This window comes from Caloenas nicobarica, chromosome 20 (genome assembly GCF_036013445.1).
Source record: "Caloenas nicobarica isolate bCalNic1 chromosome 20, bCalNic1.hap1, whole genome shotgun sequence".
NCBI lineage: Eukaryota > Metazoa > Chordata > Aves > Columbiformes > Columbidae > Caloenas > Caloenas nicobarica.
The window spans coordinates 7,821,130-7,836,497 of NC_088264.1; the positions used below are offsets into that span (position 1 = coordinate 7,821,130).

The 15,368-nt window shown below is 53.9% G+C and overlaps 1 protein-coding gene across 1 annotated transcript in view; it reads left to right on the forward strand.

Moving 5' to 3' along the window:
• Window positions 1-410: 410 nt before the first annotated feature.
• TMEM121 (transmembrane protein 121) overlaps window positions 411-15,368 on the forward strand; it is a 33,384-nt gene continuing 18,426 nt past the window's right edge. The window contains exon 1 of the mRNA XM_065649116.1: window positions 411-481. The gene's annotated coding sequence lies outside the window, so the exon portion shown is untranslated. The remainder of the gene's footprint in view (window positions 482-15,368) is intronic.

The following is a 15,368-nucleotide window of genomic DNA, read 5'->3' on the forward strand; positions in this document are numbered from 1 at the left end:
GGCGGAGGAAACCCCAGCTCCCGGAATGGGGGTCCGGGGGACACGGCTGCTCCCGGTTCCTGCACACAGGCTGGCAGCCTCGGAGATGGGGTGTCGCAGCCCGCCGCACGGCGGCGGCCGCTCTGCCCCCGGCGGCGCGGGGCGGAGGGGCGATGGGGGCGCCCTCCCCTCCCGCCGCCCCGCCCCGCCGCCCGCCCCCAGCGCGCCTCCCGCGGGCGGCGGAGCGCGGCGCGGGGCGGCGAGCGGCGGCGGGGCGGCCCGCAGCCCCCGACGGCAGCGGCGGCGATGCGGCGGGGCGGAGCGGCGGGCGGCGAGGCGCGGAGGCGGGCAGCGCGCCGGGGGCGGCGGGCGCCGCGGGGCTGAGCGGCGGGCGGCCGGGGCTCCGCGGCCCCGCGGGGGGGGCACCCGCCCGCCCGCCCGGCGCCGCACCCGGCACCCGGATTTACGGCGCGGACTGCAGCCTCCGGAGCGGCCCCCGCAGGTAAGGCACCCCCGGCAGCTCCGGGCGGCACTGCCGCCCCCGCGCTCCGGCTCCGAGCATCCCCCCTTGCGTTAGCGCAACGCCGGGCTCCGGACGCGGCACAAGTTTCCCCCGTTGCGGTCCCGCCGGGCACCGTCTCCCTCCATCACCCCCTCCCCGCTCCGCCAACGGATGCTGCAGCGATGGGGCTGCTCCGGGTTGTGCTCCCCCGCCGGCCACTCGCCCTCCCCCGCCCCCCCCGCTGTGCCCCCGCGCCCCCGCGCCCCCCGCGGGGAGCAGCATGGGCCGGGGTCCCGCTCGGGCAGCGCCGCGCACCGTGGGGCTGCAGTGAGGGGCTGCCGGGGGGCTGCAGCCACCGCGCCCCCCCAGCTCGGCGGTCAGGTCGCGGGGGGAGAGCAGAGAGAGGTGCTTGGGCGAATGCGGTGGAAGCCTCTGATGCTTTTGGAGCAAACTTGGCTGCGGGAAACCTGCCCACAGCCCGGGAGCCCCGCGTGGGGAGCCGTGGGGTGGGAGCATCCCCCAAGGGGACCCCCCAGAGCCTCCTGCTGCTCGGGGTGCTGGGTGCCTCACCTCGGCAGGTGGCTGACCCGCGCTCAGAGAGGCTTTCAGGCTAGGCCGCAGCCGGAGGATGCGAGAGCCGTGTTTGATCTCTGCCCTCCCCAGGGAATGTGCACTCCCTGCAGTGCTCCTCGCAGTGGGGCTGAGTGCTGGGGGGCTCGCCTTGCGGGCAGGGATGCTCCAAGTCTCCACGCTGGAAACCCTTCTCCTTTGCAGTCGACTTCAGAAAGCTACTGTGGGAGAGGTGGCACAACCTGCGGGAGAGGTGACACAGCCCGGTGGTCACCACACACTGGCTCGGCCCTCCCTGGGCATGCTGAACGTGTTCTGAGCGGGACTTTCCCCGCTCCTACCCTGCTAGCAGAGGTGCTGCTCACCCGCAGACCTGAAGTGCATGGGACGACAGGAATACTGTTGGGGGTCCTGCCTCACTGGCGCTGTCGGCTCTGTATTTTACTTGTGGGGGCTTTCCTGTGCCCAGAAGATCCCGATTCGCAGCCTTTTCCCCCTTTTTCCTGCACGGTGGCAGACTGTCACCATCCGTTGGGCGGACAGGCTGTGCAGCCGAGCTGTGACTTGCCGTGGGTGTGGGGTATTGATCTGCAGCTCTGCCGGAGCCCGTGTGAAGTTGTGCTCAGCCCGGCGTGTCGCCTGTGGAGCCTGATCTGATGCTGCTGAGCCGGAGGCGGGGGGTCAGATCCAGACTCCTCACTCTGGACGCGGCACTGTCCTGTCAGGCAGCTGGCACGAGGGCGTTTCGCCAGGAATCTGGATGCCTCTTTAGCTGTGAGCTGCCTTTACCTGAGCCCATCGGAATTCTCGGTCCCGGTACCATCCCCTCCACATCTCCCAAGCCTGCTGAGCCCTGTGGGTCCCGAGTAGCTCCTTGATCTGCCGCTGTGCCAGGCTGCATTCAGCCTATGGGACGTCCACCCCACAGCCGCACATCGCAAGTGTCACTTGCCCTGTCCCCCAGGTGCCTGTTGGGTGCAAGAACAGATGCGAGTGTGATGACTGCATGCAAAATCCTCCTCCAGAAATTCTCGTCTCCTGAGCATAACCGACATAAGATGAAATAAACACAGATCCCGCAATTTTAGGGCTCTCTACAGGTTTTGCTGCAACCTACAGTAGACCAGGCTGAATATAAAGCAGGTTTTTCCCTGGTTCCCAATGCAAAGCTTTTGCCGTCAGAATTAAGACAGAGGTTCGGCTGCCTGTTTAAGCCAGTTTTACAAAAAATTGCCTCTGGTTAAGACACTAGCAGCCCCAGCCCATTTACCTCCATGGCTTCAAAGACTGCCTGAGCATAACTATTCTTAAACTCCCCTAGACTTGGCAGGGCCAGGGTTGCTGCCAGGGAGGTATGCCCCTGCTCCCTTTAAAAAATAATAAGGGAAATAAATACAAAATACTGTGAAAATGTTGGAGGAAGGTTTCAGAGCGGTGAGCTGAGGAAGCGAGCATGGCTTGACACTGCGTCGTGGTTGGAGCTCCAGTCTGGAGCTGACGTCCCTGGTGCCGCATCCCTGTGTCCCCGTCCGTCCCCGGGCGCCCCGCTGTGTGCTGCAGGCACTCTGAGGAGCAATTCAGAGGAAGCCCAGCTGAGGATCTGGGCCCCGGCTCCTTCTGTCACCTCGCCGGCAGCAGCAGGATATTCCCCAGGAGCACCATGTACAGGCACACGCCGACCCGGGAGACAGCCCTGCTTATTCGGTTATTTAGCACATAGATCCAGAGAGAGCACGTTTTCCTGTGCCTGATCTTCTGCTTTAACAAATAGATAGGTTGCCGCTGACATTTTGCTATGGGCCGTGTAGAAGCACAGCTCAGGCACTGTGGTGCAGCTCATCATCTTGCTGGTTTTTATTTGGCTGATGGGTCCGTAACGCTGCCCAGGGGCGGTGGCAGGAGGGGGGTGCAGGTCCCGCCACCTGCCCCCCACCCAGGGGGACAGCGGGGAGCTCATGCTGGCCCCAGCGCTGCAGCAGGGCTCTGCCGAGCCACAGCTGCCTGGGCTCTCCCGCTGCCTTCCCTGTTTGCTGCCGGTGCTCTGACAAGTAGTGTCGTGTGTAAACGGGGGATTTCTTCAAAACTCCTGGGAGGAGCAGCTGGCAATGGAATAGCTCTGTGGCAAAAATGTGTGCGTGTGTGTTAACTCCAGTCTGAACGGGAGAGGGAAAACATCCAGAGTTACGGAACTAATGCAAATGGAGTTGGCTTTCATCTCTCCCTGCAGCATCCTTTGTGGAAGGCATTCACATTTCCCCAAAGTCTGTTCCTCCCTACCTGTCCCTCAAGCACATCCAGAGCTGTAAAGCAGAGGAAAGCCTTTTCACAAGGTGAGGGGTGGCTCTCTGGATCTGGAGAGAGGTGAAGTAAAAATATCTGAGAAGGAAAGTTCTTATTTTAAGGTAGCAACTCTGGACATGGCAGAGGATTGCACACACAGGCTGCGGTGCGCACTGCTATTGAGCGTAGGGACGGGGACCACTCCTGAGCTCCCACCAGGCCACCACATGCGGGTGACGCATTCGGGAGGTGGACAGGGAGCTCACGCGTGCCTCTGAGCTCGTGCTAGCACAGCTGCGGGATGCCGCCCCGATGTGCTTCTGCCAGTGGATGCGCTGGGCGGTCCTGCATCGTGCTGGTGAGATGTGCTGGGAGATCCCCGTGGCTCATGTCCAACAGATACCTGCCCTGGGGTCCCCAGGTGTCCTCTGCTCCCCAGCCCCAGTGGTTTGGGGGGCTGCTGGGTTTGCTGGTCTGCAAACAGCTCCAGGGTGGATTGTTGCCATTTGGGAGGAAGGCTCCAGCTCAGCAGAGACATAAACAAAACAGGATTTCATGAGCACTCTAGCAATAGCTATTAGCTATGCTAAAAGGATTAACAGCTCTGCAGGACTCGTCAAGTGTTTAAAACATAACTCAAGCATCAAAGGCAGCCCTTATAGGCTCACATTTTCACATCAAGTAACTCAAAATTCCTACCCAGCTTAATTAAAACATCCACTAGGCTCATTAAAAGGGAAAAACAAAGCCTTTTTTCCTTAAGCACCAAGCCATTTTGAAGAGAGGAGTTTACAGAAAAGTATGCAGACTTCTTTGTTAAAGAATCACCTTTGTGAAAGTCTCCTATCCCTAGACCACTGTGTCTGATTAATCTTAAGCTTTCAAAAAAGGAAATAAATATGTTTTTTGGTTTTCCTCTTTTTTTTTTTTTTCCCCTGGCTAGAGACCACAGAAGAAAGATGAAAAAGTGAGAAGAGCTTTGTAGAGAAAGTTAGATAAGAGGGTGGAGGAGCGTCAAAACCAGACCTATAATAGGAAACAAATCACTGAAGTGCTGGTGAAAGTACCTTTCATCTTGAAGGCTCCAAAGTGCCATGCAGTGCATGAATACACACGAGAGCTGGAAAGTAATTGCCGACAACCAGCGTCATGAGCTGAAGTCATCACCTTTGCCGGCAGCAGGGTCGCCGCAGACTCACCCTCCGTCCGCCCCCGGCTGCCTCTGCTTGCTGGATTTGTCACCCGTGTGAGCTGGCTCCGCCAAGCTATTCTGTAAGATCCCAGGGCAAAGTTTTAGATGCCACAGTTGTGTGACACTTCCATGAGGACCTGTGGTCCTGAGCTGGCGCGGCGTGGCCGAGGCGTGAGAGTGCCAATCAGCCCCTCCCCTCACACCCTTGGTCCCGGGCAGCATCACCGTCATCTCTCATAGCATCATGATTTAATTCTCCTTCCCCGTGATGTGCCCAGTCTCGGTGACGCTGGGTCATGCCCAGGCTTCAGCATCTATCCTCCACTCTCAGCCTCCTCTGTCTGCCTCAGAGGCCTTTAGTTATTTCAAGTGCCCTGGCGAGACTTAAAGTAGGTAGAGAGCTATAACTGAGGTACATTAAACACAATATTTAAACTTAGTAAATGATTTTTTTATATCTATAGAGGCCTTGAACGTTTTAGGATTCCATCCCACTTCTGTTAATTGTGTTGGTTTTCATCAGTAATGAATTAGCATCCCCCCAAAAAGGATTACATAGCTCCTCTCTTTCCTCTTGTTTATCAGTGAGTTTGATTTCTTCCTTTTCACGCCATCCTCTGTGGACAGAGGGTGCCTGGAAACACCGTGCTGAGAAATGCCATCAGGAGCAGAGCTGCTCCTACTGCGTCTTCCCGAGCAGATCTGCAGCACACCTTGCCCCTTTCCTTCCCACTTGCCCATAATCTCGAGGCAGATTGCAGGACTTGAGCAAACAGCCTCCCGGGCCGGGGTGCCCTCCAGGCTGCCCCGGGGACCCGCCACGCTCCGGCGCTGGGGACAGCAAGCTGCGGTCGTGGGAAGGCGTCTGAGCACAGGCTTTGTGCCCATGCACGGCGGGGATGTGAAAATGCAGGAGTTAGGAGGTAGACAGGGTTTTTACATCAAGTGTTTATAGCACCTTGCTCACTTTGTGTCTAGACATAGCTATAAATGAGGGAGAGGGCTATTACCTAGGAATAAAACTACTGAAGCCAGCCCTGGGGAGCTTGTGGCTGTATTTCCAAGGAACTGGGAGATTCCTTATGATTAATGTAACAATATTGAAGGCTATAAACTCACTGCAGTTGGGTACTGAGTCAGGGGACACACTTACAATGTACCTGCCACTTGCAGCTTAGACTGAGCATTGACGACGGTCTCGCCGGCCCTTGGCCGTTCCTAGGGCTGCCGCTTGCTGACCGGCCAGGGGTTCAGGTCGACCAACTCCACCAACTGCAACGGCGTAATAAAACAGCCCAGCAGTCGCCGAGGTGTAATTTCTCCGTGCAGTGCGGACTGGCGGTGGCGTGGAGAAGACGAGAGGCTGTGGAAACCACCTTCACACCCGCTGCCTTTGGGAAAGGGAAGCAGGAGCTCTGCGGCGTGCAGGGACAGCCCGTGCCACCGCTGATCCACCACGACCACCAAACGGTGCCGCGTGTGTGCACAGGGTGGGGGCTTCAGGCTCCTGTGCTGATGGGAAACACCTGGGATCTGAACCAGAACCCCTCGTCCCCATCCCAGGCCTGACGTGCAGGGTCGTGCCCCATAAATACTGGTGGGAGAAGTTAGACTGCAGGGATCTCAAGTTTTTTTTTTTGGATGCAAGTTCTTCCCTCTGATCTCTGCTTCTACTGTGTCCAGCACAGCGGGGTCTCAGTCTCTGCCTAAGGCTTTGCAATACTGTGATAGCATCAGCAAAAGTAATAAAGAAGAGGATGGACTCCCTGGAAAAATGCCATGAAGCAAACCACTGACATGCTCTTGACAGTATCCACAGCGAGAACGCAAAGACTGATTTTTCTGCTAGAGACCTACCTACGCTAGGTCTGAGTGATGGAGCGGAGTGGCGGGGGATGTATCTTCTGAGCCCTCGGTTGAAGGGCTGTCGTTAGAGGATGAAGAAGGGGATAGAAAGGGTCACACAGTGGCTGGGACCTGTCGGGACCCGCTAGTTCATGGCTGACCTACCTTCCGAGGGAGGAAGGAGAGATGGGAAGGAGCAGCAGCATGAACGGTCGGTGCAGGAGGCAGCAGGTGGGGAATTTGGGTCAGTACCTTTCTGGCTGTAGGAGATGCTCCCCAGGTTAGGTTTCCTCCGCATGTTGTGTGCCGTGTCCAGGCTTTGTCCCCGCCGGGAGTTTTCTTGTGCCATGTATGCAAGATTAGGAGGTGCTTGGGTAGCACGGGCCTGCTAAGTACCTAGGATCTATTAAAAGCTGCTCTCATTTGACTCCATAAAGTATGCCATTGGGAATACAGCGACGCTTCTTGGATGTGAGTAAATACTGGCCCTGAATGAAGTCGCTAATAATGGGAGATAAGTTATCAACAGCTGTTTAACCTAATATTACTTCCATACAAGATAACACTGAGCTTTTGCAAGAGGTTAATAACTAGATGCAGAATCCATCACTGCATATAAAGACACCTGACAAGCTGCAGCCTTAATTTTTCCCCTGGAGCTTTATTACAGCTGAAGGAACACGTCGCAGGGAAATGTGCTGCTAGATCAGGCCCGATGCTGTTAAGTACGTGGCTCGGTAGAGTGGCTGGGGGACAAGCGTGTTTCCCTATGGATCTTACTCCTCTGGTCAGATGGGCTGGGAGGGCATCGTTATATAGTTATATTAGCAGAGCTTTTGCTGCTGCTAATCAGACTTGGATCCCTGTGCTGGGCAATGCCTGCGTTGCACATCCAAGCACAGCGATCACGGAGCAAAGAGTGAAGGAAGGTTATTAATTAATATTGCCAGGTTATACCTGGCATTAATACAGATATTTGGGAGGTGGTGTCGAAACACAAAGCGTGCATCAGTTACAGATCACAGTATCCCCATGGAAGGAAATGCAGCTGAGCCTATACAAGGTTTTAACCCGCTCTTATGGGTACATTTTCCACATTGTCTTAGATGGCTACTCGTCTCTGGTGTGTCGGTTACAGTCTGCTGTTGGACCTGTAATTCCACAGGGTTTTTAGGAAGAAGAGTTTGGCGAGGGCCAGAAGCGCTCGGGGAGATCGGGAAGGCTCCGCTAGCGAGCAGCGCTCGGCTCTGCCGCCAGCACCAGACCCCTCCACAGGATGGCTTCTCCCCGGCGCTACCCCGGCGCAGAGCTGAGGCAGAGGAGGTGTCTCCGGCCACCTCCCCGATCTAGGATGACACCGGCTATTTTAATTACGTTCTGCTCGCTTGATCCTGGCCACGGATGCTGTGGCCTTTCAGCTTCACAGGTCAGAGCCATCTGCGAAGGGGAGGGAGCCACTGCCTGCAGGAGCCGCAGAGCTCCGTGGTCCTTTCCACAGGCACCATCCCCGGTGCTGCCTGAGCCCTGAGCATCGTGTGGACACGAGGTCACCAGTGTTAACTAATGCCCGGCTGGGACATGCCTCGAGTGCCTGTGAAGACACTGATGGGCTGGAGCGAGCCCTCAGCAGAGGCTCCTGGCAGGAGCTGGGCTGGCGTCCTGTGCTCCTGGCTCCCAGCCCCTGCTTTACCCAGCAGACCACGCTGCTGCTCGGCAAAGCTGGCTGCAGATGCTAGGATGGCAGCTGCAGTCCTATTTATTCCTGTGGGGATGATGAGCCCAAATGAAGACCCTTGGGAAATCAGCACAGAATATAAAAACCTGGCTGTAAAGCAGAAGCTTGGACTGTGACAGCTCTGCAGATAAACCTGTGTGAGAGCCCAGCTGCGCAGAGCATCCACCGAGACCCACCTTCATCCCTTCCCACGAGGCCATCACACCTTTCCTTTCTCCCAGAGGAAGCACCTGGGAGCGGATCCAGGTCCCTGCATCTGTGGAGGGGACAAGTCCTCGGGTCCCCCAGGGCCGAGGGGTTCTTCCTCAGGTTGTGAGGCTGGAGGGAGCAAACAGGTGAGCACCTTGGAAACATGCTCCCTCCAAACCTCCCACGGTCTCAGGGCAGGGAGGGGCAGAGAAAAACTGCAGCCCCCCAAAATGAAAGTTGTAGGAGCTGCTGCACTACCTGGCATGTTGGGAGCTCTGGCTAGTCATTTTTGGGCTAGCCCCATTAAACGGTCCATAGCATTACCTGCCTAGGCAAGCACATCTCTACAGTCTTGCTAGTAACTCCAGTCAAGAAGAAAGCCGCTATTATTAATCCTTGTATGTGGCTGCTTTTTCCCAACTCAAGCATTTCAGCTGAACTTTCTCCCTCCGTGCTGTTTGCAAACCACGCAGCGTGCAAACGTGCCCTCGCGCTTCCCACACACAAGACCGAGCAGGATAGCAAACAAATTGCAGGTCCCTGGTTGTCCACAGCAATTAGCAGAGAGGTCAGGCTGCCAGCTGCCGCTGCCCTGGGGTGGCTTTTCGCTTCCCTGCGGCTTCATTTCTGCAACAGCAGCAGAGTCAGGTGATTTAGGTTAGCTTTTCTGTAGCCATCCCTTGCCCTGGCACATCATTTACATTGTGAGGTTAAAGTGTAGTTTGATAGGAAGTTTATTATTAAAAATCAGGAGTTGTTGCATTACTGAAGTTAGGACAGCTTGAGTTGAACCCTCTGGAGTTGTATGCTTGCATTTAAAAGGCTCAAGAAGTCCCTGTAGATCTGCTGGCAGCACGGCAGCAATTCCCTCGTGCTAAGGCTGGACAAGTTCTGCATAGAAGCATCATAGAATAGTTTGGGTTGGAAGGGACCTTCAAAGGTCATCTAGTCCAGGCACCTGCTCCCTGCTGTGCCGTTCTCTCTGGATTTTAAGCTCCTGCAGCAGTTTATCTCTGCGAGCAACATGCTGGCTGGCAACAGCTTCCCTGGTTTTCTGCATTTCCAGGAGAACCTGCCCGCACACTGGCTTCCCAAGCTGTGGGCAGTGCACACCAGTGGTGCTAACAAAGCTTTCGTTGCCGCCCCACTCCCTTCTTCTGGGCAGCTTCCACATAATTAATTTACCTGTGGAGCCCTTGGCTCCGATTGTAAAGCTTTCCTTTAATCCCTTTGCAAAATATCCAGCTTTTGGTTTGCTTTTGTTTGAATTCCCCTGATGTAGCTTAAATTTCGGTGGTTTTCAGCGTGCAGCACAACGGTGAGCGACCCAGGGAAGGGGAGCCTCTTCCCTCCCCTCCTCCCTGTCCCTCCTGCAGCTACAGTAATAGAATCACAGGTTTGTTCAGTCCTTATTCCTCTAATAGAAATCAATTTAATTTTTTTTCTTTGGTTTCTCCTTTGATTTCTTAGCTTTTCTAATCTTCCCATGTTTTCTGCAGCTACACAACTCATCCCACCTAGTAGCCAGAACAACTTTTCATCTCGTGTAGCATCATGTGCCCTTAGACTTTGGGCAGTACTTGTGCTTCCCTGGCTCGGCATGAAGGTCGTGGTGGGGCTAAATCACCTCTTAATTAATTCTCCCCTGCCCTCCTGTTTGGCAATGAAGCCTCACAGTCCCATAGGGATCTTATCTCAAATTCACAGGAGGAGAGGAGTGTTGCTTTGAACTCCCTCTTTGCACCCAAGTCTAGCAGGGGAAGTATAGGAAATTTATAGTTGCAAAAGAACTTTGCAAAGCTGTGCTGCACTCTATTTCCTTGGCAAAAGCAAAATAAAACCACCCAGGGAAGAGGGGAGAAAGAGTAAAGAAAATGCAGCAGCTGGCAGACATCATGGGAGAAAATGCTGAAGGAGAGGGGAGAACTGGCACCCTTAATGTGAATTTGCAGGGGATTTATAAACCTGAACGGAAATAATCATAGAGCTTGGGTAGTTTAGGTCACATTATTGGGACTCATTGCTCTTCGTTAACCTGCCAGCCACCCGGGTTCAGGTATCAGCTCAACATTAAACCGTAGCCAATCCAAACTTCCGCAGTTTGAAAAATTGCTGGAAAATTGGGTTTTCAAGTGAATGAATGTGATTTTATGAAGTGCCTGCCTTCCTCAATACTGTTAAATCCTTCAAGATCAAAAATCTGAAAACGGATATTTGGGCCTGAAATCCAGATTTGGGCTTCAGCCAGAAAAGCTGGAAAAACGCTGTTGCGTTTATTTGTAAGTGAGGAATCTGTATTGTTCCCCATGTGCTATGAGGGCATCACCTCCTGCCTCCCCAAAGAGGTGGGGCAGGAGCCAGGCGCTGCCTTCCTGGAGAGCAACGTAGAAAGCAACTTTGATTATTTCCGCTCTGAATAACCTAATTTTTCAGCCGTCTCTGCTGGGGATGCTCTCCCTGGCTCGACAGGACAGGAATGTGCAGGGAGAGCACAAGAAAGACGCCATCAAGCTGAGAAGGATGAATGATGGCTCAAGCAGCTCTGGGATGAGGGTTGTGTATCGTGGCCTCTAATTTGGTTGGGAGAAAAGGTGGAAGCGGGTCCAGAGAGTGGAAGAGGCTTTTTCACAATAGCTACGATTTATCGAGGGCTGAGAGAAACATGCCTTGCAAGCCCCGGGTCTGCTGTTTCATTTCTGCCTCGCTCCTCTGCAATATAGGAGTTCCTGCTAGAATTCAGAGGTCCTAGCTGAAATCTGTCCCGTGAGACGTTACTTACGGTGGACGCTGGTGTGAGGAGTCCCCGTCGTGGAAGATGCGGTGCAAACCTGGGTGAGCAGCCCGGCTGCAGGCGGAGGGGCTGGGTGCCGATGCCACCAAGGCACCCCTGACCAAGGGCTTTTGGTTCCGCAGTAGCCTCCTATGAAGTTCGTAGCCGCTGTAAAGCTCAGGGTGGCTGACCACACTTTTTGCATTACGTTCACGGCAGAGCGACCTGCGCAGATAGAGTTGTACCCAAAATGTATGCAATCCAGCATGCATGTTATTGTGGCATCCCAGAAACCCAGTGGGACCATGTAACTGAATGCTTGACGGATGCACGCAGCGAGGAAAGTTGAGTTCCTCCTAAAACTCACAGCCCGGTGCTGTGCTGCTGCTCAGGCTGAGCTCTGCTGTCTCCTGCAGCGTGGGGATCCTTCAGGGGCTGCTGCTCTACAGATTGTAGGTGACTCTGCAGCCGTATCAGCGGGTACAAATGCAAAATCCCACCAGTAGCTTCCGTTGGTCTTCTGCATCACGTTGTCTGGTTTAATATAAAGCGTCTGCAAGCCGTCACTGGGCAGGAATTCATCGTCAGACAGCTGTCAAGCTTAATTGGGTTGTCCGGTAAAATATCTTGCATATAAGTAAATCAAAAAGAGTAGGGCCCATAAAAGGGCCAGCATGTGGCACATTCGTGTTATTTATAGGCTTCTCTGTGGTGCTCATCACCACGGCAGCTACGAAGGTCAGTGCTGACAGTTGTAGAGAAATGCCACATATGTTTAAAAAAAACCCAACAACAACAACATGTATGAAATAAAGCAGGGTAACACATTCCAGTGGAGCTGGGAGACAAGCGTGCAGTGTCCTGCAGGGAGCCCCAGCCCCACAACAGCGGGATGGGGGGGAAGGGGACATGGCAGGTGGCAGCAGGTCTGTGGGTTAAGGACTTTTGGGGTTGTAGAGCCCTGGTGCCGCATCCTGCCATCTCCTTGGAGAAGCTGGGACTAGAACCCAACTCCCATTCTCTGCATCTTCTGCACCATGGCTGGCCCAAAGCTCCATCCTTCTTCCAGGCTGAGTTTATCCATGGCTAATTTATCCTCATCTGTTCTTGTGTCAGCACCGTCCTTTGGCTTAAATAGCCGTGCTCCCTCGCTGGTGCTTATGGCCCTGCCGAGCCCAGCAGTGCTGCTCCTGCCTGGCCAGGGGGTTTGTGCGGGTGCGCACCCCATGCAGCGCGGCACGGTGGCTCAGCAGCCCCAGCCAGCTTCATGCCTGCTGCCAAAAAGCCCCAAAGTACCCACATGCAGGAGGCTAGAGATGCCTTCAACCAGTTTCTCTTCCTCGGGATGAAGCCCTTATTTATCAGCCTGTTTTTCATACCTTTCTGTTTAATTGTACCAAAGCCAGTGGTGATTACTCACTCCAGGCTTAGTTTCTATAGCTGGCTCTTTTATAACGCTCTTTCTACTTACAGAGCGAACAAAAGCAACATATCTTCACATCACTTCTATAACTGGCAGGTAAAAAGCCTGCTCCAGCCACATTCAAGCAGAGTAAGTTTGAGCATCTGTGCCTCAAGCTCTACCTGGAGAGCAGCCTCTCACTAAACAGTGTCAGCCCCAGCAGCATTGCTCCAAAACGACTCCAGGGAGGCATACAGCAAACCCTCACCGTGTGCCTTTTATTCTAAAACTACCTGGTCTCTCAGCTGGTGCCAATGATCCTAATTTCTCCATACAGCTGGTCAGGCTCTTTCTCTCAGTGGATACATCTCCATCTTCTTGTTTGCATCAGGTTGTTTCTTTCCCTCAGGGTGTCATATCTCAGCCTTGACCCTAGAAACCCAAGATTTTTAAGCCTGTCCTTGAAGGATCTCTCTTTTCCCATGGGGAAAGTTTTTCTATAAACCCAAATCTTCCTTCTCCTTAGCTAGCTGTGGCTTTTCTGTCTGCTGTATCCCTGTGACAGCCACGTGTGGGCTCGGGTAGCTGCTCCCAGCCCTGCACCTGAGCTGCAGCGGGGACACGCTCCTCACTTTGTCAGGAAAACCCCAGGGGACATAAAAGTCATTATTAAAACCATTATTTCTGCTTGTTGATGGTAACCATATTTCTATTCCTGCAGGAGCATGGGAGTTCACACGTGGATGTTTGTAAGCGTTCAATTTATGCTTTCTTAATAACAGTAAAGTGCCTTTGCCAAAAGCATTTGGTTAAAGAGCTGAAGTAAATAAACACTCTGGGAATTTTTTCTGGGGAAAGAGAAGTGATGGGCTCCACTAACATTTGCAGCCCTGTTGCCTACTGTTAGTCCCACGGACACGACGGGCCCTGCTCTTAGAAACGAGCCCATGTGGGTAACGAGTGCTAGGCAGCTGGTACTATGCTTTCTCCAGCTACTACAACTCCATTCAAGGGCTCTTCTTGCAGAGCAAATACATAGGTTCTCTTTTTTGCTCAAAGACTTATATGCTTATTAAGCTTTCTGCAGTGGAAAAAAGATTGCAAGGCAGTTCAGCTTGCTAGTACGGTCATGAATCCATGTATATGTTATGAATGGCAACGATATGCATGTGCCCTGGGCTTTACCCAATCATATCAAGCAGTAACACAAGTCAGGATGAAAATGAATCTTAATACCAACTGCCCTACATGAAGCAAATACTTATTTTACATAAAACCTAATTTTAGAATGTCAAGACTGTAGCTGATCCACTTTGTCTCACCATGACTTAGCATAATGACATGCATGTAGTTATGCATATATATATAAATACATATATATGCATATAGATATGCCTATTAAAAAAAAATATATATTTGTAAACACGCTCTTTTTAACCTATTTTTTTTCTGAATGTAAGTTCCCCAAGAACCAGCACTTACTCTCTCTGTGAGGAATCTCTCTGCACGCTAGCAATCCTCTTTCTCGCCTGGGCACAGAAGGCAGGGTGGGCGCCCAGCCCTGCCGTGTTAACGTGCAGTTAGCGTTATTCCTTTGGGCAGCAGCAGCTGGGAAATGCCACAGCATGGCTTTAATGCTGACTTCCAGCATTTGCTGGGATCAACACGTCACGCTGGGTGAAACGGAATGCTGACAGGCGTCAGGCCCTGGGGACGCTGGCAGGGGATGCTGCCCGCAGCCCTGCCTCCCTCGCCGGCCGCAGCTGGCCCCGCCGGAGTGATCTCAGCCCTGGCACAGCAACGGCGTCAAAATGCGCGGTAGCATGGGATTGAACAGTTCGCATGCCCTTTGTCTGATACCCAGGGAGAGCGTTAGGGGAATGCCGGAGGTTTTGAGGGAATGGCCCGAGGGAGTCGGGATGTGCTCAGGTTTTTAAGTGCTCTGGAAAAGGTAGCAGAGAGCTTTGCTCTTCAGCAAAAAAAAAAAAAAAAGTACTTTTCTGCATTACACTTCCGTGCATCCTCCCTGAGTGTCGGAGTTCATTTATGCAGCTCCATTAACTTTCACTTCACCTTACGGTGGTGTTTCCTTCCCCTGCACGCTTTTCCCTCTGCACAGCCCAGCATCCCCCAGCAGGGCTGGCTCTACGGGGCCGGTTTGGATGCGCAGCAGCGGGATGGGGTCAGGAGAGGTCCGTCCTGTTCCTCACCAACCACAGGGTGATGCTCATCTCAGTCTGTGACACTCCACGGACCAGAACCACCCCAGGGCTGCACAGCTGCTCCCCACAATGCTGCTGCTTGTCCAGGTCCTTCGAGGCCCCGCGCAGCATCGGGAAGGCTGGGGCGCGGGGTGGGGACCCCTATGGTTGTGTTAAAGGCTTTGCCATCCTCACTGCCCAGGAAGGCAGCAGGCTGTGGTGTGGCTGCAGAAGGCTTTTGGCTGGCGCTGGAAGGCAGCATGAGGCGTCTGGCACTGGTGGCTGGAGAACGTGTGAGCCGAGCGAGGCTTGCAGGCTCAGGAGCCAGAAAGCAAAGCGAAATGCATGGCTGCAGATTACTTTTCAAAATATTGCCATGAGCATGATGCCACTCATGAAAAATCTGTCGTGGGAGGCCCAAGTGCTTGAGACCAGCTGCCAGTGCTTGTGCGAGGCTGTATCGTGGTGCAGAGCAGCTCTGGAGAAGCGAACGCCCATGGTGATGTATAGGGGAAGGGGCTGTGCTGGGGTCCTGGTGAGGGGGAAAGGTCTGCCAGGGCCACCCAGAGAGGGGCTGAAAGGTGCTGCCACCCTGGGAAGGTGCAGTCCTACCTCTCTGCTGGAGGCGCAGAGCAGGTACAGGAGATGAAATGACCTGCTGCTGTCTCCTTACTAAGAGAAAATGGTGTTTCCTGGCAGCACT